The sequence below is a fragment of the Nerophis ophidion genome, linkage group LG21 (genome assembly GCF_033978795.1).
Source record: "Nerophis ophidion isolate RoL-2023_Sa linkage group LG21, RoL_Noph_v1.0, whole genome shotgun sequence".
In the NCBI taxonomy this organism is placed as follows: Eukaryota; Metazoa; Chordata; class Actinopteri; order Syngnathiformes; family Syngnathidae; genus Nerophis; species Nerophis ophidion.
The window spans coordinates 15,849,857-15,856,433 of record NC_084631.1 but is presented as its reverse complement, the minus strand read 5'-3'; the positions used below and the strand labels follow the sequence as shown (position 1 = coordinate 15,856,433).

At 40.5% G+C, this 6,577-nt stretch overlaps 1 non-coding gene across 1 annotated transcript; it reads left to right on the top strand.

The window, feature by feature from the left end:
- Positions 1-1,457: 1,457 nt before the first annotated feature.
- Positions 1,458-1,529, top strand: trnaq-cug (transfer RNA glutamine (anticodon CUG)). Its single transcript has one exon. It is a non-coding gene; the product is annotated as a tRNA-Gln (tRNA).
- Positions 1,530-6,577: the final 5,048 nt, after the last annotated feature.

Sequence of the window (6,577 nt, the reverse complement as noted above, 5' to 3'; positions counted from 1 at the left end):
CAAGTTCAAATCTTCGTGCGACCTCCATTTGACTTCCTTTTTGCAAGCCCTGGAGTTTGTAATTATTTTATTCAATCATGACTTTTTACCTGACTGTTTTCAAAGTCATTCCATTTGTAACGTGAGACTTGATCTTAACGTTTACCTCAATTTTCCAAACAGTAGACACCCAAGGGATCAATGAAAGTGTATAAAATCAGGTACAGTCGTACCTATACTCTAATTTTTTGAGGACAGAACTTGTAACCCTTATATAACCTATACGTGCTACAAAGCAATGCACTAAATATATTTATGGGGTGTTATGGGCTAGGAACAGAAGACTAGTTTCAACTCGTAGAGAGAGGCAGAGCTTGAATTGTAGTTTGGTTGACACCGTGTATTAGAAAATTAGTGATGGACAGCAGATATATACACACACAATGAGTTGAATGGCCATTCAACATGAAAGTAATTTAAAGAGAAAAACACAAGTACTATATACATATATACAATTCCATTTAACTATTCAGTGTCTCTGGATCTTGTTTAAATCTCAGTTCAGATAGTTGCTCTTGGGGGAAAAAAATGGCAGTACAGTCCATGTGCTGCAGGTAAAGTGACAATTGTAAAGGGTCGGCTCGAGAGCCTCCTACCAGCCCAGACAGAGCAGGTGGTGAGGTTCCTGGCTGGAATCTTCCAAACTTGATCCTTGGACTAGGTGATTATTTTCCTTAGCTTGACATCAAAAAGAGAAGCCTGGCCAATTCAGCTTCTACAGTCAAACACAGCTTAATGACAAAGAATCTTGCGCTGGAAGTCGGCTCTCGAGCAGAAATGTAATCGATCTCATGTCCTGTCTCCTGGCTACTTCCTGGTACCGGCTTATAAGCACCACCAATTGGACCGCGGCGGTCACGTGACAAGGGCGGAGTGCGCCGAGTTGCCAAAGATTAAGTACAGCAAGAGCATACCAGTTACTTCCGGCTACCGGTATATGCCTAAAGCTCATTGGACTGTGGCGATCACGTGACTAGGAAGTGCACAAAGAGTAATAGCAAGACGAGAGCTTAATAGTCTCCGAAAATGTATTTGACACCTGCGTTACACTTAGTTATTTTTTGCAAGAAAACAGCCATACTTTTAAATTAGTGGTATAAGTAAATTATACTAACCTAGTTTTAGATTGTGTTCCCTGTTAAAATCTCATAGTTCATGAGCATTTATGTTTTAAACGCAATGTTTGGGGCTTGTTGGTCTACTCATAAGATTCTCATTTTGGGTGAGAGACTCCCTGGTTCAATTCTGAAGTATACCTTTTTGTTTATCATGCATGAATTTTTCCATTTGTCAACAGTAAAAAAAAATTCATTAATGACTTTTGATTTAATTTTAAACTTTAACCTCTATTTTTCTTACGGCACACACTTAATAAATCAAATAAAAAATCAGTTGTTTTTCATATATATATATGTGCAGGTTCCATGGTGTAATGGTTAGCACACTGGACTCTGAATCCAGCTATCCAAGTTCGAATCTTGGTGGAACCTCCTTATGAGACCTGTTTGACTTACTTTTTGCAAGCTTTGGTGTTTGTAATTCGTTTATTCAATCATGACTTTTTACCTCACACAGACAGTTGTAAAGTTGTTTCATTTGTGACGTGAGACTTGATCTTAAAGTTTACTTAAATGTTCCAAAATGCACACACTCAAGGGATCAATGAAAATCCATAAAGTCAAGTAGAGTGGTACCTCAATTTACGAGCTCTATTAGTTTTAGGACAGAGCTTGTAACCCTTAGTTCCGTTTTGCATGCAAATAGCGATACCTTTAAATTAGTGGTAAAAGTAATATTTACTAACCCAGTTTGAGATTGTGAGAGAAGTTAAGACCATACCTTCTGTCAAAAAATGATTTATGGGGGGTCATAAATCAATGATTTATGAGGGGTCAAGGTCAAAGGTCAATGATTTATGAGGGGTCAAGTTCAAAGGTCAAAGTCAAAGGTCAAGTTCAAAGGTCAGGGTCAAATGTCAAGGTCAAGTGGGTGTGGCTTACCCGGAAGAGGGTGGAGTTAAGACCTGCGGTGGGAGTGGTTAAACCAGGAAGAGGGTGGAGTTTTAACCAGAAAGAGGGCAGAGTTAAGACCTGCGGTGGGAGTGGTTAAACCAGGAAAAGGGTGGAGTTAAGACCTGACGAGGGAACAAAGGAGGGTTCAGTTTTTTAAGAAAGCTTGAGAATGTCATATGAATAGCATGTGACCAGCCATTTGACAGTTTAAATGTTTACGATCGTTTGAAACAACTTCCAGATTTCGATGTATTGATGGCTGGGAATGTTACGTGTGGAGATGTGGACACGCACGCACTTCACACACGCACACACACACACACACACACACACACACACACACACACACACACACACACACACACACACACACACACACACACACACACACACACACACACACACACACACACACACGCAGAGGAGGGGTACAAAAGGGCGGTGTAAGGCTTAGTCATTATTTGGAGCTTTATACGTTAGCGTAAAGACTTTGTTCGATTCGGTCATGATTAGTGAAACGCCTGTGTCGATTTATAAAAATAATAAAACTTACATTGACGCTCCGCAAAAAAGTCGAGTGTTTCTAAATCGTATTCAGATGCCACCGACCGAGTCTTTCCGTGAGAAATGGGACTTGGAAGCGTACGGGATGGAGGGATCTTTTGGATTTGTATTCAGATACGAAATGGGTGATATCTGCTTATTTCAGCTAAAAGAAAGAAGAGACGGAAGCCCTTTCTCGATATTTTCATCGTTATCTACCGTGGATTGGGAAGTTTTTGTTACGTGGGGAGATGTGGACACGCACACACACGCACACACGCACACACACACACACACACACACACACACACACGCGCACACACACACACACACACACACACACACACACACACACACACACACACACACACACACACACACACAAATACACATTCGTACGCACACATCGTTAAGACCAGAAGAGGGGACAAAGGAGGGTTCAGTTTTTACTGACCAGCCATTTGACAGTTTAAATGTTTACGATCGTTTGAAACAACTTCCATACCTCACGAAAACATATTTAAACAGATGGAGAAACTATCGCAGAACACAGTGTAACCTAGCAACTGACCATCCATTTGACAGTTTAAATGTTTACGATCGTTTGAAACAACAGGTCAGTTTGGGGACAAAGGAGGGTTCAGTTTTATTGATGGCTGGGAATGTTACATGGGGAGATGTGGACACGCACACACGCACGCACGCACACACACACGCACGCACGCACGCACGCACACACAGTCAGAGTCAAAAAGAAATAATCAAAAAACTAACAAAGTGGTAAATAATGTTCAAGACTGGGGAACGGCTTGAGGTTTAAGATTCTCTGTTGGAAAGACAAAAGTCATACATTTTACAAAGACAAAAGTACAAAACAAGCTCCAAATAAAAACTCTAAGGTGAAAATATAGAAGAGGTACAAGTATTTAAATATTTAGGAATATGGTTTGATAAAAATATGAACTAGTCAACCCACATCAGCAAAATAGATTTGATTAGATTAGATTAGATAGTACTTTATTTATTCCTTCAGGAGTGTTCCTTCCGGAAAATAAAAAAATAGGGGAAAAAGTAAAAAGGTGTTAAATATAATGAGGGCTTTGAGGGGTAATGATTGGGGGGCTGATAGGTTGACGTTGAAAACAATATATGTATATATATCACTTTAATTCCATCTGTTATTGAATACGGTTGCATTATTTACCAATCTGCTTCAAAAACATGACTTGGGAAAATAGACTGGATCCAGTCACAGGCTTTAAGGTTATGTTGTGGAGCTACTACATCAACCCTAGTGGCAGTATTACAAGTAAAATGAACAAAAAACCTTTGGACAAGAGGAGAGATCAACTCTCAGCAGTTTATCGGGCAACTTTAAAAGGATCCAAGCAAGGACATCCCACTTGTCCAGTGCTACCAAACTGCCAAGAAAAAGAGAAAAGAAAAAAAAGAATAGTTTAGATTATAGGAGACATATGTAATAAAGTTAAAATTGACAATATTAAAGTTAGTCCTACAGTACCAATGCCTGCAATACCACCGTGGATGTTTGATAACCCAAAAGAAAACATGCAATTACTAAAGAATAGAAATTTAAATAGTTACCGGATAGAAAAATGGATTGAGATATGATATATACGGATGCATCAAAAACTATAAAAAAAATAAAATAAAGGTAAGAGCTGTAGCAGTTATCCCACAAGGAAACATAGTATTAAATAAAATAATCAGTGATAAACTATCTGTTTTTACGGGGGAATTGGTAGCAATTTATATGGCAGTTAACTGGATAGAGGAAAACAAAGCAAGGAAAGTAGTTGTGTGCTCGCAGTCCAACAGTGCATTGATGAGCATAAAAAAAACAGCATCAGAAACAAGACAAGATTTAGTTTATGAAATAGTTCAGGCAATCTATAGAATAAATAAAGCGGGAGGTGTGGTAACATTTCTTTGGGTTCCTTGGAAGATATTGTAGGATGGAATTCACAACACATAGGATATAAAGCATTATACACGTATTTAAAAAACATTGGGTTAAATAAAAGAATATAGAGTAGGGATCCATCTTGGTCCACACTCCATTTCAGTAGGTGGCGCTAATGCACACCAGAAGGTTGCTTGGCGGAAACAACCGCCCACCTCCGGAATCAGTCCCCGCCCATTCCCCTTAGGCGCGAAATTCATTTGAGCGAAAGACATTGGAATGAGAGGAGCTCTTTAAAGCTCCTGAGAATCTTAAAAAGCTTACAGAAAACGAGAAAAACTTATAGCGGGTGCCTGTCGGACATTCACCGTCGTTTTCGATGATTTCCCCTCGGAGCAAGGATTCGATGTCTGGAGTCTTTGGCGCAATCAAGCCTTCTCCTCTGCCTGGAACGGCCGTTGACGGACCCGCCAGCGTTAAGGGAGACCAGCGAGCCGGAGATGTAAACGGAAAATCTGTAAGTAAATATATGTATATATGTATCGTATACCGCATGTTTTTTTCTTGTAAAATGAGAATCATTTGACTCACCAGACTGCGATTGTGTTAAAACGATCGCGTTAGGATCTTACGGCAATTCCTCTATGAAACAAAATAATGAATACACATAATATTAAATAATTCGAAGGTTTAAACACACCTCGATAATCATCTTCCAACTTTGTAAGATCGTTTAAGCAAAGTTCATCGTCTTTCACTTCGTCGTCATCGGCTGGTAAAAAAAAAAAGTATTACAACGTCGTACAAGTGCAATGCTTTTAACGTTTAAATGCTTAAATGGAGTTAAACCAATGTCTAATAACATGGTATAGCAGAGGTAATGGGGTGTGTGTGTGTGTGTGTGTGCGTGTGTGTGTGTGTGTGTGTGTGTGTGTGTGTGTGTGTGCTTGTGTGCGTGTGTGTGTGTGTGTGTGTGTGTGCGTGCGTGCGTGCGTGCGTGCGTGTGTGTGTGTGTGTGTGCGTGCGTGCGTGCGTGCGTGCGTGCGTGTGTGTGTGCGTGCGTGCATGTGTGCGTGTCCACATCTCCCCATGTAACATTCCCAGCCATCAATAAAACTGAACCCTCCTTTGTCCCCAAACTGACCTGTTGTTTCAAACGATCGTAAACATTTAAACTGTCAAATGGATGGTCAGTTGCTAGGTTACACTGTGTTCTGCGATAGTTTCTCCATCTGTTTAAATATGTTTTCGTGAGGTATGGAAGTTGTTTCAAACGATCGTAAACATTTAAACTGTCAAATGGCTGGTCAGTAAAAACTGAACCCTCCTTTGTCCCCTCTTCTGGTCTTAACGATGTGTGCGTACGAATGTGTATTTGTGTGTGTGTGTGTGTGTGTGTGTGTGTGTGTGTGTGTGTGTGTGTGTGTGTGTGTGCGCGTGTGTGTGTGTGTGCGTGTGTGCGTGTGTGTGCGTGTCCACATCTCCCCACGTAACAAAAACTTCCCAATCCACGGTAGATAACGATGAAAATATCGAGAAAGGGCTTCCGTCTCTTCTTTCTTTTAGCTGAAATAAGCAGATATCACCCATTTCGTATCTGAATACAAATCCAAAAGATCCCTCCATCCCGTACGCTTCCAAGTCCCATTTCTCACGGAAAGACTCGGTCGGTGGCATCTGAATACGATTTAGAAACACTCATTTTTTTTGCGGAGCGTCAATGTAAGTTTTATTATTTTTATAAATCGACACAGGCGTTTCACTAATCATGACCGAATCGAACAAAGTCTTTACGCTAACGTATAAAGCTCCAAATAATGACTAAGCCTTACACCGCCCTTTTGTACCCCTCCTCTGCGTGTGTGTGTGTGTGTGTGTGTGTGTGTGTGTGTGTGTGTGTGTGTGCGTGTGTGAAGTGCGTGCGTGTCCACATCTCCACACGTAACATTCCCAGCCATCAATACATCGAAATCTGGAAGTTGTTTCAAACGATCGTAAACATTTAAACTGTCAAATGGCTGGTCACATGCTATTCATATGACATTCTCAAGCTTTCTTA